Here is a 14544-nt window from a genome sequence, read left to right on the forward strand (position 1 = left end):
CATCGATCTAACCATCTCCATAAGAGTTCGGTTTCTTCTCTCTGACACTCCGTTTTGTTGAGGTGTGCCAGGTGCGGTAAGCTGAGAAGCAATACCTTCTTTTTTAAGAAAGTCGTCGAACTCTCCAGACATATACTCACCACCTCGATCAGATCGAAGGGTTTTGATCACTTTGCCAGTTTGCTTTTCCACTAAAGCCCTAAAGACCTTAAATACGTTAAAGGTCTCGGATTTGTGTTTGAGCAAATAGACAAACCCATATCGTGAGTAATCATCAGTGAAGGTAACGAAGTATTCGTATCCTCCACGTGCCTGTTGGCTGAGCGGACCACATACATCAGAATGTATTAGTTCCAGCAACTCAGTGGCTCTTCGACCTTTATCAGAGAAAGGTCGCTTAGTCATTTTTCCTTCTATGCAGGATTCACAAGTAGGTAGTGAACCTATTGCAGAGGCTTGGAGTGGACCATCCCTCACAAGTCTCTTAATCCTTTCTAGACTGATATGACCAAGTCTTAAGTGCCATAGGTGTGTTGATTTTGTTAGATCGGAGGATTCAGAAAGTTTGATCCTCTTTGGCTCCCTAATTAGATCATTATCTATTTCGGTGTCTAAAAGAGAAGGTTGAGTGGGATAGATGTAGAAAAGAGCATTCTTCATACATGCATCAGTGACAAAAGAATTATCAGGAAACGAAATACGAATTCCATTCTTAATGAACTTTAAACAATAATCTTGCTCACGAAGACGAGCAACGGATATTAAGTTCTTCCCAAAGGTAGGAACAAAATATACATTATTCAAGATTAAAGTGCGGTCTTCAAAAGACAGCGTCACAGATCCCACAGCCTTTGCAGACACCAGGCTCCCATCACCCCATTTGAAACAGAACTCGCCTTCCTATAAGCTTTTGGTTTTCTTGAAACCATTCAAGGAACAGCAAATATGGTTAGTAGCAGCGGAGTCAAGAATCCACGTTGATACATTATCAGCTACTAAGCATGCTTCGGTAACTAGTACAATACTATGTTCCTTTGCTTTGAGATAGGCGGGACAGTTCTTTTTATCGGCCTTGTAAGGTCTCTTCACAGTTTCAGAGGCGGAGGCTTTTTGCTCAGTAGCATGTGCCTCTCCTTGATTCCTCTTTCTCTTAGTGAAACCTACAGCAGTGTGAAGTTCCTCCATAAGTTTGGTAGCAGTGTACTCTAGCTTGTTTATGGAGTAGTTCATCTTGGAGGTATCAAAAGACGCGGGGAGAGTTTCTAAGATCATATCTATGAGATTCTTCCCATCAGTCTCAGATCCTAGGATTTCCATTTTATTTAGAAAACTAATGATCAGTATCATAAAGTCTCTAACAGGAGTCCTAGCCTTCATATGACAGTTCATAAACTGTCGGACTGCTTTTTGCCTTGCTTGACGCCTTTGCCCTCCAAAACTCTCAAGGAGATTGTAGAGCATGTCAGCGGCAGTCTCGATGTCACGATGTTGCTTGTTCAGCATATTGTTCATAGATGCTAAGATATAGCACCTCACAATCTTATCGGATCGAAGCCAGGCCGCTAAGGCGTCATTGTCCTCTTGAGTTGAATCATCAATCGTCAGAGGAGGACACGGGGTGGTGAGTACCCATTTGTGCTTGTTAACGGTAGGTATTATGTCGAGGTTATGTTTCGAATCTATGTAGTTTTCGTTTTCGAGTTGGTTCGAGGAAAGAAAGATAGAGAGAGGGTTGAGAGACATATTGCCTATATAAGTTGAAACAAGTTTATGATTAGTCTTTGGTTTAGGATTTAAGTTTCATTAAGACTTTTGTAAAATCCAAAGGTGTTATGAACGAAATGACACTTTACTCCTTCGAGGGAAGGCCGCAACGAGTCTCCTTTCATAAGTAAATGACTCATCATTAATGCATAGCCAAGATGTCAATACATCAATTTTGACTAGCCACCTTGTAAATTGGTTTGATCACTCACATCCTTTCGCAGGGCCTCGAGGGAGGATTACTAGGGATTGAGTCTAAGTGTGTAACCAACCACTTAGTCCAAAAGATTGACTTTGAAAAACAATCCGCCGAGGGGAGGTCTTGTCATCATCGTCTCACTCTCGAACGTAGCTCATTGAGCAATGATCAGAGCAAAGCGCCCTTGAGTACTCTCATTTAAGAGAGGGCCACGAGGGTGACTCTTAGTCCGGCGACACTTGCACTTTTCATTAGTGTTGGGGATCGTGGGTTACAAACAACAAGTATAACCCTCCCACTTAGTTTTTGGAGTTGGTTCATCGACTCTTATAAGTTCGGAAACAAATTTCCTAGTTAGAGAGCGACAGAGCGGACAACTAGAAGAGAATCCTAGATCGACATGTTCAGAGCAGTATTAGTGCATAAAGGCACAAGGGACATACTCGATCTTTTCCTATTTTCTATTTCGGGAAAGTGCGTGAGGGAAGTGTGAACTTCAACTCACTCGAACACTTGAAAGTTTGAGATTACACATCTTTTTATTTTTCGGCTTTGTCTACAAAGAGACCTCCCACTCAAAATTTCAAGAGCATATAGATTTTGAACATATGTGATATAGATATAGTTTTGAAAACATTTTGAAAACTTATTTGATTTGGATGACAAAATATTTTCAAGTTTGAAAGTGAAAACGGTTTTTCAAAATTCAAACTAGTTTTGTAAAAATTCAATTTCAATTCATCTTTCAAAAATCAAAACTTTTAATCTTTACACATCATGTTTATAATCATATGAAAAACATTTTTGCTCAAGAAAATTTTCTCATTAGAGTTCTATAACTCATGGTAGTGGGGTTTGAAAATCCGGATTTCTAAAAAACTGGAGTTTCAGACAGCCGCGCACCTCGGAGTAAAATCGCCATATCTGGCGGCTCCGATGTCCTTTTGAGCCGAAACCGGTGGCATTGGACAGAGGACAGACAGAGCTTTAATTTGATTCAAGAATCATTAAATTTAGATTTCTGAGCAGAGAGTTATGCCGCTTTTAATGCGGGTTTACATTCCAGCTCGAAGAAAAAGAAATAAATTAAAGCTTCGTCCTTTTAGGTGCGAAAAAGAATCGAGTGTAACGGAAAGTTTTAAGATGTTGTTTAAAGCTTTTATTTGTGTTTTATTAGCAGGGTAATAACATAGAATAAAAGAAATAACAACATGCATAAAACGATTCAAGTAAATAAACGAAACTAGCAAGAAAATAAAACTAGTCACAAAATTTACTCGAAAATTCTCAAACCTTTAAAACACGTTTTTCAATATAAAAAATTAAAAACTTTTAGAACTGATTCTAATGTGTTTTAACATCATCCCAAACTCATAGAAAATCAACATGGTTTTTAATTTAAAGGCATGAGCAATAAATTAAAAAAAAATCTAAGATTACAATTCTAACTTGTCACAAAATTAGTAAACTTTCGAAAACGATTTTCAAGCTCATAATTTAAAAACATGCACATGCATTCCTTTGACCATAGCTCTGATACCATTTGTTGGAATCGATCTAGGGTTTAAGAAAAAGTTTAACGCTTCGTTAAGCGGCGGAATTTTAAAAATTTTCTTTTTAAGTAAAACTAGTTTTTACTAACCTAGACAAGAGCATATGCATGTAAATAAAAACTAATATGAGCTATTAAAGTTACTAACCTTTCTTGAAGCTTGAACCTTGTAGAAGCTTTTTGAAAGTTGCAACGCTCGTCTCCCCTCGCAGCACGTCTCTCTTCCTTTCCTCGGCACCTCGAGCAACCACGAAAGTTTCTATCACTAAATCACTCGAAAAGAAGGAATCAGTGAGTGGGCACTTTTAAACACTACGACTTGAGAACGAGTCTCGAAGTCGCAGAGCTAAACACTAGGTCGAGTGAGGACCTAGGTGCCAAGACAAGAAATAATCGAAAATATAAACTAGAGAGAGAGAGAGGAAGGGGCGGCCAAGTCTAGAGAGAGAAGCTCTCAATCTCTAAAACTTTGCATGAATGAAAAGTGTGGAATGAGGCTCCTATTTATAGGAGAGGTCTCACCTTCAATAAGGTAGTTTCCTCTTCTATAGAATATCACATATTCATGAGCCAATTTCCCTTTTCCTTCAAAGAGTCACACGGCCAAGACTAAGCAAGTAAGTCCTTGGATTTGTTTCCTCTTTTATTTGCTTCTCTCTTGATCCTTTTGGGCGCCTACCATGCTTTCCCCTTAGGGGAAATTTGTTTCCTCTTTTTCTTTTGGCAAGTATCTTAATACATTTATGCACAAAATAAACTCTCTTTCCTCTTGGGTAATATGGGCGCCTACACCATCTAGAAAGGGCTTCTAGAAGCTTTTCCATTTTGTTCATGACAACATGAAAAAGGCCCATTAAGAATTTTCAATAAAATTCTTATGAAATGAAATTAATTCACAAGGCCCAATGATCAAATCATGGCCGAGTGAAACATGTCACAAAATGACCTTGTCAAAAAAATTTATTGACATTCATTTCATCCTTTGTCTCAAAAGACAAAAATACCCTTTTAACTATTTTCGTTCTTGTTTTGGCTTAGCTTCCAGTTTAACTATTCCTATCGATGTGATTCGTGACAGTGACCTCATGGACCCAAATGAACAAAGCTTTAGCTAAACACTTGGACTCAAAGGTTCACAAACCTTTTCCAAGTTTAGCTTAATGCCAACTGACTCCACTAAAGAGCTGACACTGAAAATCTCTCGGTTCAAATGAATTTGTTTTCTACTCAAGAATTCGACCTAATTATAATGAGCGGATCCACTGAATATTATCTATGCTACCCTTCATGAATGTCATCAGCTAGTCAGGATTTACTAAATTACCATTTTACCCTTCTAGCTGTTATTTCCTCAACTCCTTTGTCGCTTGTGAATAAGTTAGAAACAATGTATTGACGAGGAGCTAACAAGTCACATTGTTTCATCCAAAAGAGTCAGGACTCAATTTGGACACTGGCCAGTTCATTTATTCACACTCCAAGGAACAAAGCATGAGGTGACATACATTGCATTTCAGCAATCTTGTACATGAATTCCATATCTATGAGAACTTCACAAAGTTACTCATGACAGACTCACAACTTAGTACCTCACCAATAGGCCTTGTTCGGAATCACATAGTGAGTCCGAAATTTGACTTTCTCAAATGAGAATACTAAGGTGTGAAATGACATGTCTCATTTCAGGATTAAGGTAAGCATGATGCAATTCATACATAGTGACTTCGAGACATAAGAGGTTAAATGGTTTGTTCTTATATTGTCTCTAGAAGTGCACTGGTCAATTCAGTATCTTCGGAAGATACCTAGAAGAACTATAGAGTCCCAAACTCTCAATGCCTCATAACCAGACATCATAGATTCTTCTAACAATCATACTGAGGTCAATAGTCCTTTGACCCTTAGATTGCGAATATATCGTTTTAAGCAAACTACGAAGAGTTTGTTCATGCAAATCTACATTTGTCTCTTCGTAAGTTGTTTAGTTTGTTTATGGACTAAAAGACTATGGTTTTATCATAAAGCTTCAAACAAAGAAAGAATGAATGAACGTTTCAACTTTATTAATGAATAGATAGGCAATTACAAGCAAGAGTCTTCGTAAGACTATATGACATCAAATGTACATAAATAGACACTACTACTCTTCTTGTGGGCACTATTGACAACACTTACTGCAATAAAAAGTTATTCTACACATGTCAACACACATTATTGTACACCTCCAACACGAGAGTTTCTTGGTCTTCGTCTCACAAACGCAAGAAACTCGGGGGGCTAACAGGGAGAAACAATTGATCAAAACAACTCAAAAAAAAAAAAAGTATAACAAAGTCTCAAGGGGCCGATGGTTAGGCCGGAGGTCCCAAAGAGAGACGGTTTACACATTTCTCCTCGAGTTAAGTTCACTCCTCGAGTCGAGTACCGAGTCCACGAGTCGACTAGCTACTCCTCGTGCCGACTCTACATTTGTCCTCGAGTTGAGTTCACTCCTCGAGTCGAGTACCGAGTCCACGAGTCGACTAGCTACTCCTCGTGCCGACTCTACATTTCTCCTCGAGTTGAGTTCACTCCTCGAGTCAAGTACCGAGTCCATGAGTCGACAAGCTACTCCTCGTGCCGACTCTACATTTCTCCTCGAGATGAGTTCATTCCTCGAGTTGAGTTCGAGTCCACGAGTCGACTAACTACTCCTCGTACCGACTCTTCACGCAACTCCTCGAGATGAGTTCATTCCTCGAGTTGAGTTCCGAGTCCACGAGTCGACTAATACTCCTCGTGCCGACTCATCACATGACTCCTCAAGTTGAGTTCACTCCTTAAGTTGAGTTTCGAGTTCGCGAGCCGACTGATAGTCCTCGTGTCGACTCTTCACATGACTCCTCGAGATGAGTTCATTCCTCGAGTTGAGTTTCAAGTCCGCGAGTCGACTAATGGTCCTCGTGCCGACTCTTCGCGCAAGCCTCTCGAGATGAGTTCATTCCTCGAGTTGAGTTCGAGTCCACGAGTCGACTAACTACTCCTTGTGCCGACTCTTTGCGCAACTCCTCGAGATGAGTTCATTCCTCGAGTTGAGTTCCGAGTCAATGAGTCGACTAATACTCCTCGTGCCGACTCTTCACATGACACCTCAAGTTGAGTTCACTCCTCGAGTTGAGTTCACTCCTTGAGTTGAGTTCTGAGTCCGCGAGCCGACTGATAGTCCTCGTGTCGACTCTTCACATGACTCCTCGAGATGAGTTCATTCCTCGACTTGAGTTCTGAGTCCACGAGTCGACTAATACTCCTCGTGCCGACTCTTCACATGACTCCTCAAGTTGAGTTCACTCCTCGAGTCGAGTACCGAGTCCACGAGTCGACTAGCTACTCCCCGTTCCGACTCTACATTTCTCCTCGAGTTGAGTTCACTCCTCGAGTCGAGTACCGAGTCCATGAGTCGACTAGCTACTCCTCGTGCCGACTCTACATTTCTCCTCGAGTTGAGTTCACTCCTCGAGTTGAGTACCAAGTTCATGAGTCGACAAGCTACTCCTCGTGCCGACTCTACATTTCTCCTCGAGTCAAGTTCACTCCTCGAGTCGAGTACCGAGCAAGAATGGGCCACCTGAGTCCCCAAACGTGAAACGCGCAACGTGGCGCCGCACTCACAAAGGCACGAGATTCGACCAAAGAGACCCAACCCGAAAATGCAACCAGCGCACTAAGGTGCCACACTCGTCGGGGGGTCAAGTCTGCACCTAACCCCACCTATCACGTGACACGCGCGCCCGAGGGTGCCATGCTTATAAGATAGTATGGCCACACAAATGTGGCACGACGCTCGCCGCCCAGCTCGTGCGCCGATAGGCAGCGAGTCACGAATGGGTTTCAAAGGCTTGCGTCCGCCGGGTGTACTTGGTCTAGCCAGCGTCCACGGGAAACCTGGCCGCACCAATGTGGCACCGCACTCGCCGCCCAGCTCGTGTGCCGATAGGTAGCGAGTCACAAATGGGTTTCAAAGGCTTGCGTCCGCCGAACGTACCTGGTCTAGCCAGCGTCCACGGGAAACCTGGCCACTCCAATGTGGCACCGCGCCCGCCGCCAAGCTCGTGCGCCGATAGGCAGCGAGTCACGAATGGGTTTCAAAGGCTTGTGTCCGCCGGGCGTACCTGGTCTAGCCAGCGTCCACGGGAAACCTGGCCACACCAATGTGCACCGCGCCCGCCGCCGAGCTCGTGCGCCGATAGGCAACGAGTCACAAATGGGCTTCAAAGGCCTGCGTCCGCCGGATGTAACTGGTCTAGCCAGAGTCCGCGGAAAACCTGGTCACACGAATGTGACATCACGCTCGCCGCCCAGCTCGTGCGCCGATAGGCAGCGAGTCACATATGGGTTTCGAAGGCCTGCTCCCGTCGGACGTAACGGGTCTAGCCAGCGTCCACGGAAAACCCGGTCACAAAAATGTGACACCAAGGCCCCCCGAGGCCCAAGCCGTGCAAATTGATCACGCCTTCATTTGTAGGTCGAGAAAATAAGCCACGCACGATAAACCCGTGCTAATCGATCACGCCCTCATCGGTAGGTCGAGAAAATAAGCCACGCACCCCCAAGACGTGCAAATCGATTATGCCTTCATTGGTAAGTCAAGAAAATAAGACGCGCACCGACAAAATCGTGCGAATCGACTACGATAGTATGTCGGGAACATAAGACATGTAAGAAGCCGTCTCTCGCGACGCACAAAGGCCGTCCCTCGCGATGCACAAAAGCCGTCCCTCACGACGCACAAAAGCCGTCCCTCACGACGCACAAAGGCCGTCCCTCGCGACGCACCAAGGCCGACCCTCGCGATGCACGAAAGTCATCCCTCGCGACGAACAAAAGCCATCCCTCATGATACGCTAGAGCCGCTCTGCGACGCACTCGCGAACCCGAGAGTGATCGTCTGAAGTCCTCGTGTCGATGTGATTCTTGAGTTTCCACTCGACCTACGCTCGGCCAGAAACTCAGGGGGCTAATGTTGTCGGCCCGTCAACGACCGGCAGAGACAAAAGAGTCAAAACGCACCACGGTTCAAAGAACCGCGAGGAAGCGAGGTGTTTCTAGCCAATTCGGACCAACATAGGAGAAACCGTCGCGACGATTCCCGGCCGGTCAGCCGGAGACCTTCTCCCGGCCTGCCGAGGACCGAACAGCACCTCATGGCCGGCTAAGTCCCATCCGGTCGATTCCCGTCCACCGGCCGGCCCAAGCTTAGCCAACCCTGGGCCGTCACTCGGCCAATGGCCGGCCTAGGGCCGGCGCCGGCCAATGGCCGGCCCAGGGTCGGCGCCCGGCCGCCAATGGCCGACCCAGAGCCGGCGCCTGGCCAACGGCCGACCCAGAGCCGGCGCCTGACCAACGGCCGACCCAGAGCCGGCGCCTGGCCAACGGCCGACCCAGAGCCGGCGCCTGGCCAACGGCCGACCCAGAGCCGGCGCCCGCCCAACGGCCGACTCAGAGCCGGCGCCCTGCCAACGGCCGGCCCAGAGCCGGCGCCCGGCCAACTGCCGGCCAAGGGCCGACGCCCGACCGCCAACGGCTGACTCAGGGCCGGCGCCCGGCCACGGCCGACTCAGAGCCGGCCTTGGCCTCCATGGCTGGCTCAGAGCCGGCCTTCGCCTCCATGGCCGACCCAGGGCCGGCCTTCGCCTCCATGGCTGACCCAGGGCCGACCTTCGCCTCCATGACCGACCCAGGGCCGGCCTTCGCCTCCATGGCTGACCCAGGGCCGGCCTTCGCCTCCATGGCCGACCCAGGGCCGGCCTTCGCCTCCATGGCCGACCCAGGGCCGGCCTTCGCCTCCATGGTCGACCCAGGGCCGGCCTTCGCCTCCATGGTCGACCCAGGGCCGGCCTTCGCCTCCATGGCCGACCCAGAGCCGGCCTTCGCCTCCATGGCCAACTCAGAGCCGGCCCTTGCCTCCATGGCTGACTCAGAGCCGGCCCTCGGCCAAGGGGATGCCCAAAACACCCCTTGGTCGCCTATAAATGCCAGGGTCCCTCCCCTGGTCCAGGTAATCCATTTTTGAGTCCCGAAACGCTGTCGAACTCGTACTTCACTCGTTTCGCTCATCTTTGGCCTCTCACACTCTAAAACCTCTATACTCCACCTCAATCCTACTAATGTTGAGCGTCGCAGAGGTAAACATAGGCACCCCCTCTGTTTCCCCTTTGTAGTTCATCGTTTCTTTCTCTTGCAAGACCAACGACGGATGAGGCAAATACCACCCACAGCTAAGGGAAGACTCGGGATACCGAGTCCGACACGCTCGAGCCCGAACGTGACCACTTGGTCCGGCCTTGGGTCGAACCGTTTGGGGCTCCTAAATCGTTGTCCGAAAAATGGCGACAACACACAAACAAGGGCGTTTGGGTCGGAGTCGGGCGCAGCCCCCCGAGCTTCATGTGCTTTAGGGTGGACTTGAAAATTATGTTGGCAGCGCTGCCGTTGTCGATGAGAACCCTTTTCACCAAGTTATTGGCCACTTGGGCTTTTAGCACGATTGCGTCATTGTGCGGATGCACAACTCGCTTGGCCTCTTCATTGGTGAAATACATCGTCTCGTGAGGCACGGACGGAGGTTCTTCATACGTGAAGTTAACGTGCATAGCAGCGTCTTCCTGAGTTACGGCCCTAAGGAATTTATTCTGTTGCCGGGCCGAATCTCCATCTTGCTTTCCCCCCAATATGGTTGTCACCACGTGGAGCTGTGGATTGGCGTTGGTAGCAGCCGCGGTTCGGTCGGCAGAAGCGGCTATTCCTCTTCCCTGACCAGACTGTTGTCTGTTCGTGGTGGGGCCCGCAGCGCTAATCATGCATAACACGAACTCTTTCAGCTCACCCCGTTGGATCAAAGCCTCGATTTGCCTTTTAAGGTTGTAGCATTCCGAGGTCAAATGACCGTATTCCCGATGGAACTCACAATATCTACATCGATCGTGAGTTGCGAGATCCTTTTTCATTGGAGCCGAGGGCGTGAACTTGTCACGTGCCAGAGCCAGGATCCGTTCCGGCGCCGTGTTCAATAGTGTGAACGACGAGTACCCTTTTAAAGTTTTCCGCAAGTCGCGGCTTCTTGGGTACAGGGGGTTGGTTATTAGAAACCCGATTTCCCTTGTTTCATGTTTTACGAGGTTCGCCTTGCTCATGGCTAGGTTCTTCTCGACGACGAGAGCTCAGATTGTTACTCTTGCGGCCGTCAAGGTAATCTTCGACTCCCATGAAGGTCTTAGCCCGAGTCATTAACTCGGCCATGGTCGAAGGGACATGCCCGATGACTGACTTAAGGAAGTCACTTGTGCGCAGGCCTTCTATGATAGCGGCAATTGCGTCACCGTCGTCAAAGCGGTCAACCTTGTTCGACTCTTCAGTGAATCGGGTGAGGTATCGTCTAAGAGACTCGCCACTCTCTTGCATGATTGACCACAGGTACATCTTGGTCTTCTTTTGGACCATAGATGTAGCGAACCGTGCTAGGAACATGTCCTTCAGGTCTTTGAACGAGTGGATGCTTCCTGGCCTTAAGTTCTTGAACCACTCAAAACCGGGTCGGGCGAGGGTCAAACTGAAAGCTTGGCACATGGCGCCAGGAGAAACACCCTGCATCGTCATCCAGGTTTCATAGTGCTGGATGTGGTAAGCAGGATCTGCCTTCCCATCATAAGGAGTGAGGTTCGGGAGTTTGAAATTCCCCGTACAAACCTTAGCCAGTATCTGAGCCATGAAAGGCGAGGAGTTCTCCTAAACGACCCCATAGGTGTTCCCACCTACTCTGTATTCTCGGAGATCTCGTACCTCATTCCGAAGATTGTGGATCATAGTGACCACATCGAGACCGATTGTCGGAGTAACCCCCTATTCGGGAGGAGTCACCTGTCGCCTTTTGTTAGACCCCTGACCCGTGCGGCGGTTCCCGTTAGTTGGGGCTGCGAGCGGGACGTTGGGTCTAGAGCTTAGTCGCTCTCTCATATCGTTGCCACGCCCAATGCGTTGAGCAGTGAGGTGGTCCCTAAGATCAGGGCTGGTCATACGGAGGCGCAGGCTTCGTCTGCGACGGCGCGCTCTTCGCGTGCCCTGACTTTCCGCAACATTCTCCCTTTGACCTAGTCGGGGGCTGAACGTCGGGAATTCCCCTCTTGAGAAGCTGCCGGCGCGTCACCTGTCCGGGGTAGGTGATTCGATGGACCGGCTTCAAACACGGCGGGGGGTTTCCCGTCCTTCGTGAGAGAAGTCTCGATATCCTCTGACTCACCAGTACCCTCGTAATCAGGGTCGCGGTCGCGGCTTTCCTCGTTGAAGTTCTCAGGATCCCCGTTGGGGATTACCGTGTCACGCGCAGGTTGCTTCGCAGCTAGTCGGCTGTGGTACCTTGCGTTCCTCGCCTTTAACCGGCAGATACTCTCCTCCAACTCCATGATGCGGTTGTCCCTGCTATCAGGAGATGGAGATGGTGAGCGGGTCGAGCTCTCTTTATGGAGCGACTCTTTGTCACCATGCGCTCGGGAGCGCAAGAAGTACTTTTTGGTCCCAGTGACGTTATCGGGGTTGTTTACGCCCTCAGAACGTACGGGTGGTTGACTACTCATCTTTTCTCAAGTTCGAGAAAATAGAGTTTGTAGAAGAAAAGAAGAAGATGAACATAAGGGATTTCGGGATGAATAGGTCGTCGGGAAGTCCCCTCCTTCTAGCGCCAAAATGTTGTCGCACGAAAATGAACAACTATTGAAAACCTCGGGCGGTTCGATCCAAGGCCGGACCAAGTGATCGCACCCGCGCCAAGAGTGTGAACTCGAAAGTCTCGAGCTAGGTTTTCTCCGATCAACCCGCCTCTCGGGAGAGGAAAGGGGTGTGGAGGAGGAGTGACCGTGCCTTGGATTTCGGCTGCATACGTACCCCTGCGTGGGATCAGGTCAGAACGTAGTTCAAGCGTGTAAGACGCAGTATGACGTGTAGAACCTTGGTGGAGAAGCGAGCTCAACGAAGGAGATGGGGCGCGGAGGAGTCCTCGGCAGCGTCTCAGAACTTCGGAGATCGCGTACGCGTCTAGCGTGTTAGACGCGCGAGGGGAACTCTAGTCGAGAACCTTAGGGGCGTGCTTGAGCACCGGGGGGGCGTTCGGTCAGAGGGAGAGACGTCCGGAAAGTTCCCGTGAGTGCTTTGGAACCTCTGAGAATGAGAGAGACTTGTGAGAATGCTTCAGGCCAAATATGGCATCAAGAGAAGCAGTGAGAAATCGAGCGTATCGATATGAGATGAAGGGATGGCTTCCCCCTCAGTGAGAGGGGGTTTATATAGGTGTTTGGGGACCCAAAGGGGGTCCTTCGTCGCCCATGTGGGACTGGGGGCGCGCACCTTTCCAAGAGGAGGCGCACAAGGGGCAGCGGCGCACCACGCGCGGCACGCGGTGCACAACCCGCGGCGTGCGGTCTGCGCCGCTGTGCGCGCGGCGTGACTTTGCCCGGGCGCGGCGCGCGGTGTGGACTTTTCATTTTGGGTTTGTGACATGAATGTAGCTATTTGACGGATAGAATCCGAGTCGAGGCTCGACTCGAGGAGTGAGGCTCGACTCGAGAAGACTGACTCAAGGCTCGACTCGAGGAGCGAAGCTCGACTCGAGGAGACTGATTCAAGGCTCAATTCAAGGAGCGAGGCTCGACTCGAGGAGACTGAATCAAGTCTCAACTAGAGGGGCGAGGCTCGACTCGAGGAACCGACTCAAGTCTCGACTCGAGGGGTTCTGCTCGACTCAAGGAGTCAAGAGTTTGGGGCGAGGGCTTGAAGGCTTGCCACTCTTCAGGACCTCCGGCCTGACCATCGGCCCTTTGAGCGACGTGTCTTCTTGGCGTCCCGGGTTTTCCGAAAACGACCGACAACACTTTCCTTGCTTAAGATTCATAAATTCTCGAACCTTACCCGAGAGATTAGCTTCGCCAAGATACTTCTCATAGAATAGGTTGATAAAACGATTCCGTGTAGTATGAGAAACATTTTCATAGAGTGCGATTACCTCCCACCAGCTTCGAGCTTCAAGTTCTAGCTGGTTCACAGCACAAGCAACACTCTCAACATCTGAAAGTTGCATGTACGTGAAGATCTGTTGGATCCTTTTAATCCAATTGTCTGCAAGGGAAGAATCAGCATCTCCATTGAAAGTCGGTGGCTTCTACTTATGAAAGCGCTCATATACAGGCGCTCTCCGACAATCGGTGCCATTATCGGGATCTGAAACAGCAGAACCTCATCTTGTGCCATAGTTGGAGCTTGTGGTGGCTCTTGCACATTCTGACCATCTGGATTCCTATTCATATTTGGCTCACCTTGTCCTCTAGGGTCTTCTTGACCTCGTGGAGGTTGATGCTTGTTCAATCGCGTAATAAGTTGTGTGATCATTCTATTCTACTCTTCTATTTGAGCATCCCTTCGACGTGCATCTTCTGCTTAACGCTCTAGAGCCCTCCTAATCTCATTTATTCTTGTGAAAGATTTGTCTGCGTTTGCTTCTTAGGTCCCATTCTTAATCTCTACTTCACCTATAAGTAGGAATGGGTAAGCATTCGGTTATCCTAATATAACCACTATCTTTCACAAAGACTCATCAAGATATTATAAACAAGGCTATCTTAAACATCACCTGAATTATAATTAAGTAAGTTAGTGTATGTCCGACCACAAGTCTACAGAAACGACTCAACCTAGGCTCTGATACCAAAAATTTTGTCACGACCTGCGAGCCTTAGCTCGCCCATGAGCCGCGGTAGAGATCTTCATATCTTACTTATCATAAAATAAAACTCATAAAACCGTTGTGGAAGCGCTTCTGAAAAACATTTCTAGAAAAACTTTTAAAATATTTACATAAACGTCTCAAAAATACGGGTGAATTTTTCGTTTTTCCTACAACATACTATTTAAAACTTTTACAGACAAAAAGACTCGACTTTTAAAAACAAAACAGACTAATACGCCCTTGACTTAGCCACAGGTCGACAGCCGTACATACACACACCAA

This window comes from Urtica dioica, chromosome 2, assembly GCF_054948205.1.
Source record: "Urtica dioica subsp. dioica isolate 48M chromosome 2, U.dioica_male_clone48M_v1_H2, whole genome shotgun sequence".
Classification (NCBI taxonomy): Eukaryota; Viridiplantae; Streptophyta; class Magnoliopsida; order Rosales; family Urticaceae; genus Urtica; species Urtica dioica.